Source organism: Triturus cristatus, chromosome 7 (genome assembly GCF_964204655.1).
Source record: "Triturus cristatus chromosome 7, aTriCri1.1, whole genome shotgun sequence".
NCBI lineage: Eukaryota > Metazoa > Chordata > Amphibia > Caudata > Salamandridae > Triturus > Triturus cristatus.
In genome coordinates, this window is record NC_140590.1 from 1364786430 (window position 1) to 1364800541 (window position 14112).

A 14112-nucleotide genomic window follows, 5' to 3' on the forward strand; every position below is an offset into this window, starting at 1 on the left:
AAGAACCGCAACTTGAAAGACCATCTAGTGAGAGCAGCCATTCCTAAACCAGCACCCCCACGCACACTCAGTGCACATTGGGGTTTTTCACCTCTGGTCGGTCACACTAAGGTGCCGATCACGATCCTGTAAAAACCGGGTACGAACCGTCGGACGGAGCATATTCTCCGTCCGACGCGTTCCCGGTCGTCAAAATATACAACCATGGAATTACGATTCGCACGGAAACACCATTTCCGTACGAATCGTACAAAACCCCGACCGACCAAAATAAACGTACAAATGCGATCCGGGAAAGCGCCGACGTGACGTCGGGACGCACGCAGCCTGCCATTCACGAACCAGGAATTACGATTCGCACCGACGTCATCCCGCACGGTGAATATTTTCCGGCTGCCAAAAACTGCCGGGAAATCAGGACGACGCGAACAAGGAGCACCGGTACGCGACGGACAGACAGGACGACGCGAACAAGGAGTACCCGTACGCGACGGACAGACATGGACCCGAACCTACGTGTCATCCCGGCCCTCATAGCAGTCGACCTCCTCTACAGGTTACGACGCAGACGCCGCAGAAGGTCAGAACAACTAAGGGAGGGGGGAAAGGGGGGGGGGTGGCAGGACCAGGGCAGGCCACAAAACCCCCACCAAAGTCACACAGCACACATGCCCTGGACATACCTGACCCTCAGGCCCTGGTTACTACGAGGGGGTGGGGGCGTGTCCAGCTAAGCCAGCGACCGCCACAACGGAAGTTCTTGACGACGCGAACCGGCAACACAACCAGACAGGTACGTCCCGTACCCACGCCTTAAGAGCGTGGGTATAAGTCGTACCACGCCCACACCTACGTCACCCCAACAATGGCGGGACGGCTCGTACCCACGTGCCAAAGGCCTGGGTACGGCCCGCACAAGCATCACATAGCGTGGGGACGGATATGTACGGACCGTACCCCCACCCCGTATGCATGGAGCGTACCCCCAACCCCAACAGTGTAAGTACGACACGTACCCCCACCCGCGTATGCAAGGAGCGTAACCCCCACCCCAACAGTGTAAGTACGACACGTACCCCCACCCGCGTATGCAAGGAGCGTACCCCCATGCCAACAGTGTACGTACGACACGTCCCCCCACCCGCGTATGCAAGGAGCGTACCCCCCATGCCAACAGTGGAAGTACAACACGTACCCCCACCGCGTACGTATGGAGCGTACCCCCCACCCCAACAGTGTAAGTACGACACGTACCCCCACCCGCGTATGCAAGGAGCGTACCCCCCATGCCAACAGTGTACGTACGACACGTCCCCCACCCGCGTACGTATGGAGCGTACCCCCACCCCAACAGTGTAAGTACGACCCGTACCCTCACCCACGGACATATGGAGCGTAACCCCCACCCCAACAGTGTAAGTACAACCCGTACACTCACCCGCGGATATATGGAGCGTACCCCCACCCCAACAGTGTAAGTACGACCCGTACCCCCACCCGCGTACGTATGGAGCGTACCTCCACCCCAACAGTGTAAGTACGACCCGTACCCTCCCCCGTGGACGTATGGAGCGTACCCCCCACCCCAACAGTGTAAGTACGACACGTACCCTCACCCGCGGACGTATGGAGCGTACCTCCACCCCAACAGTGTAAGTACGACCCGTACCCTCACCCGCGGACGTATGTAGCGTACCCCCCACCCCAACAGTGTAAGTACGACCCGTACCCCCACCCGCATACGTATGGAGCGTACCTCCACCCCAACAGTGTAAGTATGACCCGTACCCTCACCCGCGGACGTATGGAGCATACCCCCCACCCCAACAGTGTAAGTACGACCCATACCCTCAACCGCGGACGTATGGAGCGTACCCCCCACCCCAACAGTGTAAGTACGACCCGTACCCCCACCCGCGTACGTATGGAGCGTACCTCCACCCCAACAGTGTAAGTACGACCCGTACCCTCACCCGCGGATGTATGGAGCGTACCCCCCACCCCAACAGTGTAAGTACGACCCGTACCCTCACCCGCGGACGTATGGAGCGTACCCCCCACCCCAACAGTGTAAGTACGACCCGTACCCCCATGGAGCGAACCCACACACGTGTATGGACTAAGCGTACATATTGTTAAATAGGAGGGGTGTGTGCCTATCACTCCCAGCAGTGCCCAGAGACAGGAGGGGTGTGTGCAGAGGCCTCCCAGCAGTGCCCAGAGGCAGGAGGGGTGTGTGCAGAGTCCTCCCAGCAGTGCCCAGAGTCAGGAGGGGTGTGTGCCTATCACTCCCAGCAGTGCCCAGAGACAGGAGGGGTGTGTGCCTATCACTCCCAGCAGTGCCCAGAGTCAGGAGGGGTGTGTGCAGAGTCCTCCCAGCAGTGCCCAGAGACAGGAGGCGTGTGTGCAGAGTCCTCCCAGCAGTGCCCAGAGTCAGGAGGGGTGTGTGCCTATCACTCCCAGCAGTGCCCAGAGGCAGGAGGGGTGTGTGCAGAGTCCTCCCAGCAGTGCCCAGAGACAGGAGGGGTGTGTGCCTATCACTCCCAGCAGTGCCCAGAGGCAGGAGGGGTGTGTGCAGAGTCCTCCCAGCAGTGCCCAGAGTCAGGAGGGGTGTGTGCCATCACTCCCAGCAGTGCCCAGAGGCAGGAGGGGTGTGTGCCTATCACTCCCAGCAGTGCCCAGAGTCAGGAGGGGTGTGTGCAGAGTCCTCCCAGCAGTGCCCAGAGACAGGAGGGGTGTGTGCAGAGTCCTCCCAGCAGTGCCCAGAGTCAGGAGGGGTGTGTGCCTATCACTCCCAGCAGTGCCCAGAGACAGGAGGGGTGTGTGCCTATCACTCCCAGCAGTGCCCAGAGTCAGGAGGGGTGTGTGCAGAGTCCTCCCAGCAGTGCCCAGAGACAGGAGGGGTGTGTGCAGAGTCCTCCCAGCAGTGCCCAGAGACAGGAGGGGTGTGTGCAGAGGCCTCCCAGCAGTGCCCAGAGTCAGGAGGGGTGTGAGCAGCAGAGTCCTCCCAGCAGTGCCCAGAGACAGGAGGGGTGTGTGCCTATCACTCCCAGCAGTGCCCAGAGGCAGGAGGGGTGTGTGCAGAGTCCTCCCAGCAGTGCCCAGAGACAGGAGGGGTGTGTGCAGAGTCCTCCCACCAGTGCCCAGAGTCAGGAGGGGTGTGTGCCTATCACTCCCAGCAGTGCCCAGAGGCAGGAGGGGTGTGTGCAGAGTCCTCCCAGCAGTGCCCAGAGACAGGAGGGGTGTGTGCAGAGTCCTCCCAGCAGTGCCCAGAGTCAGGAGGGGTGTGTGCCTATCACTCCCAGCAGTGCCCAGAGGCAGGAGGGGTGTGTGCAGAGTCCTCCCAGCAGTGCCCAGAGTCAGGAGGGGTGTGTGCCTATCACTCCCAGCAGTGCCCAGAGACAGGAGGGGTGTGTGCCTATCACTCCCAGCAGTGCCCAGAGTCAGGAGGGGTGTGTGCAGAGTCCTCCCAGCAGTGCCCAGAGACAGGAGGGGTGTGTGCAGAGTCCTCCCAGCAGTGCCCAGAGACAGGAGGGGTGTGTGCAGAGGCCTCCCAGCAGTGCCCAGAGTCAGGAGGGGTGTGTGCAGAGTCCTCCCAGCAGTGCCCAGAGACAGGAGGGGTGTCTGCAGAGTCCTCCCAGCAGTGCCCAGAGTCAGGAGGGGTGTGTGCCTATCACTCCCAGCAGTGCCCAGAGGCAGGAGGGGTGTGTGCAGAGTCCTCCCAGCAGTGCCCAGAGACAGGAGGGGTGTGTGCCTATCACTCCCAGCAGTGCCCAGAGGCAGGAGGGGTGTGTGCAGAGTCCTCCCAGCAGTGCCCAGAGTCAGGAGGGGTGTGTGCCATCACTCCCAGCAGTGCCCAGAGCCAGGAGGGGTGTGTGCCTATCACTCCCAGCAGTGCCCAGAGTCAGGAGGGGTGTGTGCAGAGTCCTCCCAGCAGTGCCCAGAGACAGGAGGGGTGTGTGCAGAGTCCTCCCAGCAGTGCCCAGAGTCAGGAGGGGTGTGTGCCTATCACTCCCAGCAGTGCCCAGAGACAGGAGGGGTGTGTGCCTATCACTCCCAGCAGTGCCCAGAGTCAGGAGGGGTGTGTGCAGAGTCCTCCCAGCAGTGCCCAGAGACAGGAGGGGTGTGTGCAGAGTCCTCCCAGCAGTGCCCAGAGACAGGAGGGGTGTGTGCAGAGGCCTCCCAGCAGTGCCCAGAGTCAGGAGGGGTGTGTGCAGAGTCCTCCCAGCAGTGCCCAGAGACAGGAGGGGTGGGTGCAGAGTCCTCCCAGCAGGGCCCAGAGTCAGGAGGGGTGTGTGCCTATCACTCCCAGCAGTGCCCAGCGGCAGGAGGGGTGTGTGCCTAACACTCACAGCAGTGCCCATGAAATGCAAAGGGTGGAGTAGCCACAGATACCATGCCCACAAATTTTAGTCAGGTGCACAAAGACCCTGCAGTACATGTACCACATGTGTGCGAGGCTGGGAGTATACGCATGCATAGCGCAGAAAAGAAAACATGTACACATGAAGTCATGTCAATAGTCCACATACACAAGTACAATGACTACCAAGAATGCCACGAATGATGCAGGTGGAGACATAGCTCAGCATGCATGTGCAAAGTAGAAGGAGTCCGTCACACACCCAGCTAATGTACACACAGCTCTGCGCTAAATATTGGGAACACCCTGCAGGGAAGATGTCAGGGTACACAGAGGAAGGAATACACCTTTGGACAATTTCACCATGCAGCAACTGCTTACATGAACACAGAAACCTAGCTAACACCGTGTGATGGCACACAGATCCCAGGGTCCCCCCTATGACCAGCACACTACTACATTTCCCACACAACCAACACATGATCACCACCCAAAATCATGTAGCAGCCCCACCAACAGCAATATCAGAAAAGCAGTAGTGTTCAAAGGAAACAAAAATGGCTTTAATCAGCATTATCCAAAATTGTATGTTCGTAGAAAGTTCAATATTTACAAAGCCCATTGGGCAGTCCAGAAGTCACAGCTGGATGGGGGACACAGTGGGATGCGTGTCCCCTAGCTTGCCTGCACAGTTACATTCCGTCGTCTTCCACAGGGGTGAGGGCATCATGTGGGGGGGAAGAAACAGGCACCGCAGGGACAGGAGGGTGAAGGGTAGGCGTCGTGGGTGCAGGGATGGAGGACTCCACCACAGGGGGTGGGGCAGGGCCAAAGGTGGAGGCCAGGAGCTCGCTGCACACCTTAGCCAGGTCCGCCAGGGAATCCCCTGCACCCGAAGGAACCACAGGCCCCAAGGAGGGGGGGGGGTCAGAGGGATGGGTCGCAGCGCCACTGGGGGAGGGTGTAGACAGGGGAGGGGAATCAACCACCCTGACCGAGGACTTCCTTGACCGCTTGCGTGGTGGCGTCACTGTGGGGCTCAGGGACAGAGCGGCCATGAAGGAGTCTTTGGGGGAGATGTGGCCAGGAGAGCTGAGGGGAGGGGATTTGGAGGGAGTGGATTGGGTGGAATGCAGACTCCCACTCTGGCTGCGTGCCACACGTTTGCCCCCCAACCCAGTGGGTGTGCCTACTTCACCCTGTGTGTGCGTGTCAGGAGGTGTGCGGTGGACCTTCCCTGCTGGTGTGGTGCCTGTGTGTGTTGTGGTGGGTGCATGCTGACGTCTGGGTGTACGTGGGACAGGCATGGGAGTGGGAAGTGTGGATGGGGCAGGGGTAGGGGGTGGGACGTAGCGCTGCAGGAGACCCACTGCTGCAGTCAGTGTCGAGTCTATCGACCTCAGCAAGCTGCGTTGGTCAGCCTGCGTTGAATGAATGCCCTCCAAGTATGCCTCCATGTTGTGCAGCACTTGGCTGTGGCCATGGAGGACATTAAGGATCGCAGCCTGACCAACCTGCAACTGCCGCTGGATGTCCACAGACTCGGCATTGGCGGCAGCAGTGGAGACAGGGGCAGGGGGTGCGGTGCCTGGCAGGAAGGAGACATGTGGTGACCGAGCACGTTGGGAAGGGACACGAGCAAGTGGGAGGCGGCTGATGGCAATGGAGGGGGCGGGGCGAGATGTAGTGCCGCTGTCAGCTGCTGGTGCAGCCGCCGCCCACTCGGAGAGATCATCCTGGGACCCGTCAGCTTCATACTCTGTTGTGCCAGTCGACAGGTCCCCGGCTTCACTCTCCTCCACCTCAGTCCCACTTGATGTGCCAGCCCCGATGTCACCACTGGCACTGGTGCTCGGTCCCTCTGCCCATGTCTCCCTTCGTGTCCCCCGACGATGCTGTGGGCAGGGTGAAGAGACAGAAATTAATCATACACCTGTACACATATGTCACATGAGTCCAATCTACATAGGTCACAGTGCATAGCCTGAAACAAAAGAAGAGTCACATCTACAAAACAAGGTACATATGTAGGGCATGCAAGACACAGTTGTTTGACCCACCATGCCACCGAAAAACTATGGAGAGCATGACACAATAGCAAATGAGATGGAGTGGAATTTTGACTGAGGAGCAAGGCCCTGGGGACAATCCAGCACTGCATCTGCACCACACAGCGTGGCAGGAAATAGGGATGAGCATGGACCATATCCAGGAACAAGAGGCACATGCAGCATAGGTTATACTGAAAACATGCCCACCATGACTGGCCCACTGCACCTTGAGTGCATGTCCAGACAAACATCACACACTGGCCAGTCCTAGCAAGGAGATATCAGGTTGTGTCATGAAGGTCATGCCCGCACCACCCACCCCCTACATGAGACACAGGAAGCACTTACATCCCTTAGGCTGGGTGAAATACACATGGGATGCAACAATTCAAGGTTGCACACAAAATACCCAAGGTGCGCCTGTCCAAATATTCATGTACAAATGGGCATCATCAGATGATTGTAACAAGACACACAGGCAATGTCCACCGTGAGTATGAACAAGGAAAATCAGGTCAGTCTGTACAGTGGACACTTGTACTACATTTCACGTCAAAATACATTTGGCCAGGGGGCAATGGCACAGAGCACAACCTATGCTGTAGACACAGAGATTGTCAACATATTCGGATTACACACATGATACCTAGGAAAATATGCCCCTGGGGACAGTAGTGGCCACACAACTCCATGCTCCTGAATGGGAATGACTACAACACCCGCTACCATTCCCGCACTATGCGTACCGCACACTCATGCACATCATGTCACAGGCCACCACATAGGACATGCGTGCTGTAAGGCCTCACACTTGAGAGACTAACTCCCATGTCTGGACTCAGCATTAGTGCCAACTGACATGGAACCCACAAGACCAGAACTGGACAGGGCACAGGCAAGGTCCCAAAACCTGTTACACACCACCCCCACACATGATGCTGCAGGCATTGTACACGTGGAGAAGGTGCCAGGCTACATAACCTTGTGACGGAGTGACTACACACAAACCAGGGAACACATTGCAAGGAGGGGAAGGGAGGCAGGAGAGCACTGCAATACTGTGGGTAACAGGATCTGCACAGCACCATTAAACCCTGGCAGTGCATCCATGGAACAGTGCACTTACAAATGCTGGTGAAACACAACAAACACACATGTACCTACCCCCTTCCTGCTGCTGCATCTCCTGTAAGCGCCTGTCCAAGTCTGGAAAGACCACCGCCAGCACACGCTTGTGGATGTGGGAGAGACGGCGGCGCCCGCGGTTCTTATGGCTCTCAGGTGAGTCCCCCAGCAGGACCCGTGCGATCCTCCGCATCCAGCACCGGATATCCTGCCAGCGTTTCCTCACCTGGGACAGGCGCCGCTTCCGACCATCCGCACTCCTCACGGCACTGACGGCGGTCAGCCAGATCTGCTCCTTGGCAGAGGCGCCTACCTGTGAGGATGAACAAGTGACACTACATCAATACACCTGCAACATGTCACAGAGACACATAGCTGGTTACAACAAGGCATGTCATGCAGCCAACGCATTGCACCTTTGCCATAGGGACATACTCCTCTGGGGAAGGGCAAAAGCAGTACGTGCCAGTGAAAGCACACAGGTGGAATGAGGGCAAAGACACAATCAATCATCAAGGCTCACACTGTGCATCACACCCACCCCTCCTGTCTCTGGGCACTGCTGGGAGTGATAGGCACCCACCCCTCCTGTCTCTGGGCACTGCTGGGAGGACTCTGCACACACCCCTCCTGTCTCTGGGCACTGCTGGGAGGACTCTGCACACACCCCTCCTGTCTCTGGGCACTGCTGGGAGGACTCTGCACCCACCCCTCCAGTCTCTGGGCACTGCTGGGAGGACTCTGCACACACACCTCCTGTCTCTGGGCACTGCTGGGAGGACTCTGCACACACACCTCCTGACTCTGGGCACTGCTGGGAGTGATAGGCACACACCCCTCCTGTCTCTGGGCACTGCTGGGAGTGATAGGCACCCACCCCTCCTGTCTCTGGGCACTGCTGGGAGTGATAGGCACCCACCCCTCCTGTCTCTGGGTACTGCTGGGAGGACTCTGCACCCACCCCTCCTGTCTCTGGGCACTGCTGGGAGACATCAGGCATTCCCCCCCCCTGGGACCCCCCCTACAGTACATAGCATGTGTGTCACACCTGGACACAATGGCAGAAGTCACAGTCACAAAAAAAGGGACACAGTCTGTGCTAGTAGCTCTGCACTCACCTGATACCCTGATCGCCCATACAGCATGGGGTACTGTGGGAGGATCACATCCAGCAATGCCACGTTCTCCTCCAGGGTGAATGGCTGTGACCTCTCCACAGACCTTGACATGGTTCCAGGGAATCAGGAGCAGAAGCAGTGTGGTAGAATCGAAATATGTGCAGGCAAGTGCTCCCTCATGGGACCTGGCTGCCTTATATCTGCCTTGCTGGCCTGTTTCATGCACAGGAGTACAGAGTGATTGGTCACTCACCTTTGCATCCTATGTTTCCTCCAATCCCTTCAAACCTAGCACAGTCAGTGGGTTCTTATTGTGTTTTTTTCTTCAGCATGATGTCAACCCCACAAACACATTGCAACAAAGTAGATTCATTCCAACTGACTTCTGCTGTGCACCTTCCAGAACAAATTCAAACTTAAAACTTGGTCTCCATGACAACCAGCATGCATGTAGGCCTTAATACTTGTCCCTCATGTGTCCCCTATGTAAAATTGAGCTTCACCCACAGGTACGGTGCGTTCCGGGCCCCTAGGGCACCCCAAAGGCATAGCAACGGCCCGTACACGCGTGCGTACGTTCACTATCACCATGGGTGTCCTCGCGTATGCGTACTCGTACTGGTACGGCCCGTACACACGCCTGTACATTCACTATCACTACGAGTACGCATACGCGAGGACACCCATGGTGATAGTGAACGTACAGGCGTGTGTACGGGCCGTACCACTATGGGTGTTCTCGCGTATGCGTACTCGTAGTGATAGTGAACGTACAGGCGTGTGTACGGGCCGTACCAGTACGAGTACGCATACGCGAGGACACCCATGGTGCTAGTGAACGTACAGGCGTGTGTACGGGCCGTACCACTATGGGTGTTCTCGCGTATGCGTACTCGTAGTGATAGTGAACGTACAGGCGTGTGTACGGGCCGTACACGTACGAGTACGCATACGCGAGGACACCCATGGTGATAGTGAACGTACAGGCGTGTGTACGGGCCGTACCACTATGGGTGTTCTCGCGTATGCGTACTCGTAGTGATAGTGAACGTACAGGCGTGTGTACGGGCCGTACCAGTACGAGTACGCATACGCGAGGACACCCATGGTGTTAGTGAACGTACAGGCGTGTGTACGGCCATACCACTATGGGTGTTCTCGCGTATGCGTACTCGTAGTGATAGTGAACGTACAGGCGTGTGTACGGGCCGTACCACTATGGGTGTTCTCGCGTATGCGTACTTACTGACCGTACACATGCCTGTACGCTCACCATCACTATGGGTACACATACGGCAGCACTCCCATAGTGATATGGGAACGTACACAGGCCCTCTTAGCAGCAGTACGGTGGTTTTCACACATCACAGTGGTGACAGGCAGCACACAGGAAGGAATAGGGCGGACATACTTGTCCATGGATGGACATCAAGGCATTGTCTGGGTAGTACTACATGTGTGGGGCACAGGTGTGACAGGCTGTGATGTGGCACATTACTCCTGAGTCGAGAAGGCACCAGATGTATGATGAGATGTGTACAGATGTAATGTGTGATGGTGCAATGTGTGCCAGGCATGCCCTTGACTCCTTTGACATGTGTGCATGTCGTACTGCACACTTGGGATGAGCGACACTGGCATGGCACGGACACCAACACACGGAAGTGTCCCCTGATGCCCGGTACAGGGGTTACCACACCTGACTTGTCACTACCCACGGTGCACGATGTGACTATGTCATGTATGTGTGGGGGTTTCCCATTAGGTTGATGTTGGAGCACCCTCAAAAGCTGCAGCTGTTGCAGCAACCAACATGTGTCTGTGTGTAGATTAACATTGCACACTGTTCCGCACACCATGCCACATGTGGTATCGGATGTGAGGTGCGTATGTATGCATGGGACACGGAGTAGCGTAACAAGGACAGGTCTGCATCCTCTCTATGAATGTGTGGTGAGTCATGACATGTGCACCTTCATGGCAAGGTGTGTGGGCTGTCCTAGTGTAATGTCATGTGACCTGTGGCTCTAGTGTTCCGCTACCAGTCTCTGCAATCGATATCCTACTTCTGCTGATGTGTGGGTGTATGTCACTCCTGTCTTGCGTCTGGCTGTTCACTTGCACTGGGACACAGCTAATCCCATGGCATGGCATGTGGAGGTTCTCAATCTCCGTGTGTAGCTGGGTCTTGGTAGGAGTGTCACCTGCCAGCCATACGTGTCCAGGGCATGTGGCACATACCTGACTCCGTATGTAGCATATGTGTATAGACAGATTAACATGTGCTCAGTACAAAATAATTGTTGTTGTGGTGCACTCACTCTTCCTTGTCACTTCCAAATTACTGCAAAGCGCCGCCTCTTCCCCGACCAATTCCGGACTTGGCTGCCATGCGGGAAAATGACTGTATCCGGTGCTACCGCTTCCCCCAACGGTTGATTCTGGATTTGACGGCGAGACTGGCACCACACCTGCAACCGCTGCACAGGTATCCTACGGCACTGACACCCAAGCTGAAGGTAATGGCAGCCCTACATTTTCTAGCCACGGGTACCTTTCAAAATACCATAGCTCATGTTGGTGGCATGTCCCAGAGCATGTTCTGCCGTGTGCTGCATGATTTCTTAGAGGCCATGTTGATTCACCTAGATGACTTCATACATTTTCCTACCCCTGAAATGTTGACTGGGGTCAAGCGTGGATTCTATGCCCTGGGAGGGATGCCCCATGTCATTGGGTCCATAGATGGGACACATGTTGCTTTGGTACCACCACAGGCACAGGAGGTAGCGTACCGGAATCGCAAGCACTACCACTCCATCAATGCCCTTGTGGTGTGTCTGTCCAACATGGTGATTTCACATGTCTGTGCTCGTTTTCCAGGATCAGCACACGATGCCTACATCATGAGGCGTAGCAGGGTGCCTGAAATGATGACGCAGCTGCGCAACGAACGAGCATGTGTTGTTGGTGGGTACAGTCTGTCTGTCCTGTATTTTGCGTAGACTTCCAGCACGACCGCTTCTCCTGTTTTAACGATGTCCATGTGCTTTCCATGTAGGGGACGCTGGCTATCCCAACATGCCATGGCTGATCACACCTCTCCGCAACCCCATCACGCCGGCCCAGCTCCGCCACAACACCGCCCATGGCCGGACAAGGCGAGTGATAGAGAGGACGTTTGGCCTGCTGAAGAGCCGATTCAGGTGCCTACACAAGACCGGCGGCGCCCTCCCATATGCCCTGGCGAAGGTCTGCAAAATCTTCATGGTGTGCTGCATGCTGCACAACATGGCAGTTGAGAAAGCTGTGCCACTCATCCTGGATCAAGATGACGAGGACCATCCACCCGTGGAGGACGAAGGGCTTGGCAATGGGGCTAGTGATGTGGAGGATGTGGAGCCGCAAGAGGACATCCGGACTCGGCTCATACGCGACTTCTTTGCTTAGTGGTGAGTACCAGTGTCTGAGTGTGCACGCATTGGTCCCCGTGTGGCATGTGTTGTGATGTGTGTCTCCACCTGCATGTATGGCACGTGAGTCAGAGGTGTGTGTGGGTGTGTCACTGGAGTGATGGTGCCAGTGATGGTTGTATTTCCCCAGTCATAATTGTGACCTAGCATGTTGTCATCCATACATGTGTCGAGTAAATGCACATGCAAGTGGCTGTGCTTTTTGTAGCTGACTTCTTGTGTGTCTCTCTTCCCCAGGTACTTGCGCATGCCGTCTGCTGCTTGCATTGTTGTGGCACGGCTATTCCTCATGGACACGTCATCGTGTGCTGACTCAGCGTTACAGGCACGGACACGTTTGGAAGTCTCCTTAGGGTAAGGGATGCATCAGGGGTGTATTGGGTGTGGCAGTTGTTCACGATGTATGCACACTGCCCCTGTTGATGTTTGGTTCCTCTGCAGACATGTAGCATCACCATGGTACACATAACATGCAGATGGGTACACCTGAATAGATGGTCAGACTTGTTGACAGTCATCAGTGATGGGATAGTGGATTGTGATGATGGCATCAATGTGTGTAACACTGCCCTCGGACACATACGGTTTGCATTGGCTTGACATGCTGTGGGACTTCCACATCAGCGGATCAATGGTGTATGGCAGGCTCTCCGTGAGCAGCTGGGGGTGTTTAGCTGTTAGCCGACACTTGTGTGCCAGTTCCATGGCTATCACGCATTTGTGCTGCAGAAGGGGGGTGCCAGTGTTGGACCCACATGTTACTCACCATGACACGTTCATGTGTACTTAAAGTTGCCTCTGCAATCCCGAATACATGACTAATAAAGGTGTCCCTATGCCTCCAAGGTGCCTCTTCTCAGTCAATGCTGGTGTGTTGCCACGGTGCAGCCAGCATGTCTGGCATGGTTTTCCCTGATAGTGGCTATCTGTCTATGTGTCGAGTAGCAAGATGCAAGCTGTGTGTGTGGGATGAGACTGTGTATTGTGCATGATGTCCATGACTGTGTAGGTATTGTGACATGTGCCATACCCATGCATCCAACGTTGGCCAGGCCCCCATTATCTGCATCCACCGGACTCAAGCTTGCAGGACATGGTTCTGCCACCTGTCTACACATACCTGGGTGCCCCCCAGGACACTGGACATGATCCCTGACCTCTGCGCATGACTTTTGCTGTACTCAATATGTCTGTCGGCACGGTTGTGCGGCCACCCCCTCAGCTGGTTGGGCCCATCACGGGTGTGTATGGTGCTCCATGTCTGTCTTGCCTAATACACTGTGACCCGTGTGTCCTGTGCCAGACTCAGGCCCCAGGGTGTGGATGGTTGAAGTCAAAACAGAACTCAGGCATGTTTAGACTTTACAAGACACATGTAAGGTAATAATGCAACCAGCAGGCATCTTCTCTTCATGGTGTGACTTTTTATTTTTGTGTGGGGGGGGGGGGGGGTATGACATGAGGGGCTTTCCGGGTGTTTGGAATCCAAAGTTCAGTAGGGGAGTTGGTGTCCTTGCCATTTGAAATCCTCAGAGTCCATGCCACAGTCTTTGTCAACATTGGTCAGACAGTGACCAGCAAGGCCATGTGGCAGAGAATGTCTTTTGATGCTGTGCTGCTGTTGCTCCAGTGGGCCAGGTGCCAGGCCAGGTGTCCTGGGAGATGGTGCTGTAGCGCCGACCCTCACGGTCTTTTCCGTGGTCGACCCGCCCTCCTGCGGGGACCCTCAGAAGCAGGCCGTGACGATGTTTGGGATGCTCCATCGGATGTTTCCTCCTCCTCCTCCTGATCCCTCCCTGTGGGTGGTGATGTTCTACGCCTTCTGGCACAGGGAGGGTTGCCCATGTTGTCGGCCATCCGACAGAGTGTGCTGTGAATTCCCATGTACACCGTCACGAGCTCAGCCTGTCCGTCCTCCATCCTCCGTTGGTGTTGCAGTAGACAGGCATGTAGCTCCGCATGTTGCTGGGCCTGCTGAGTCT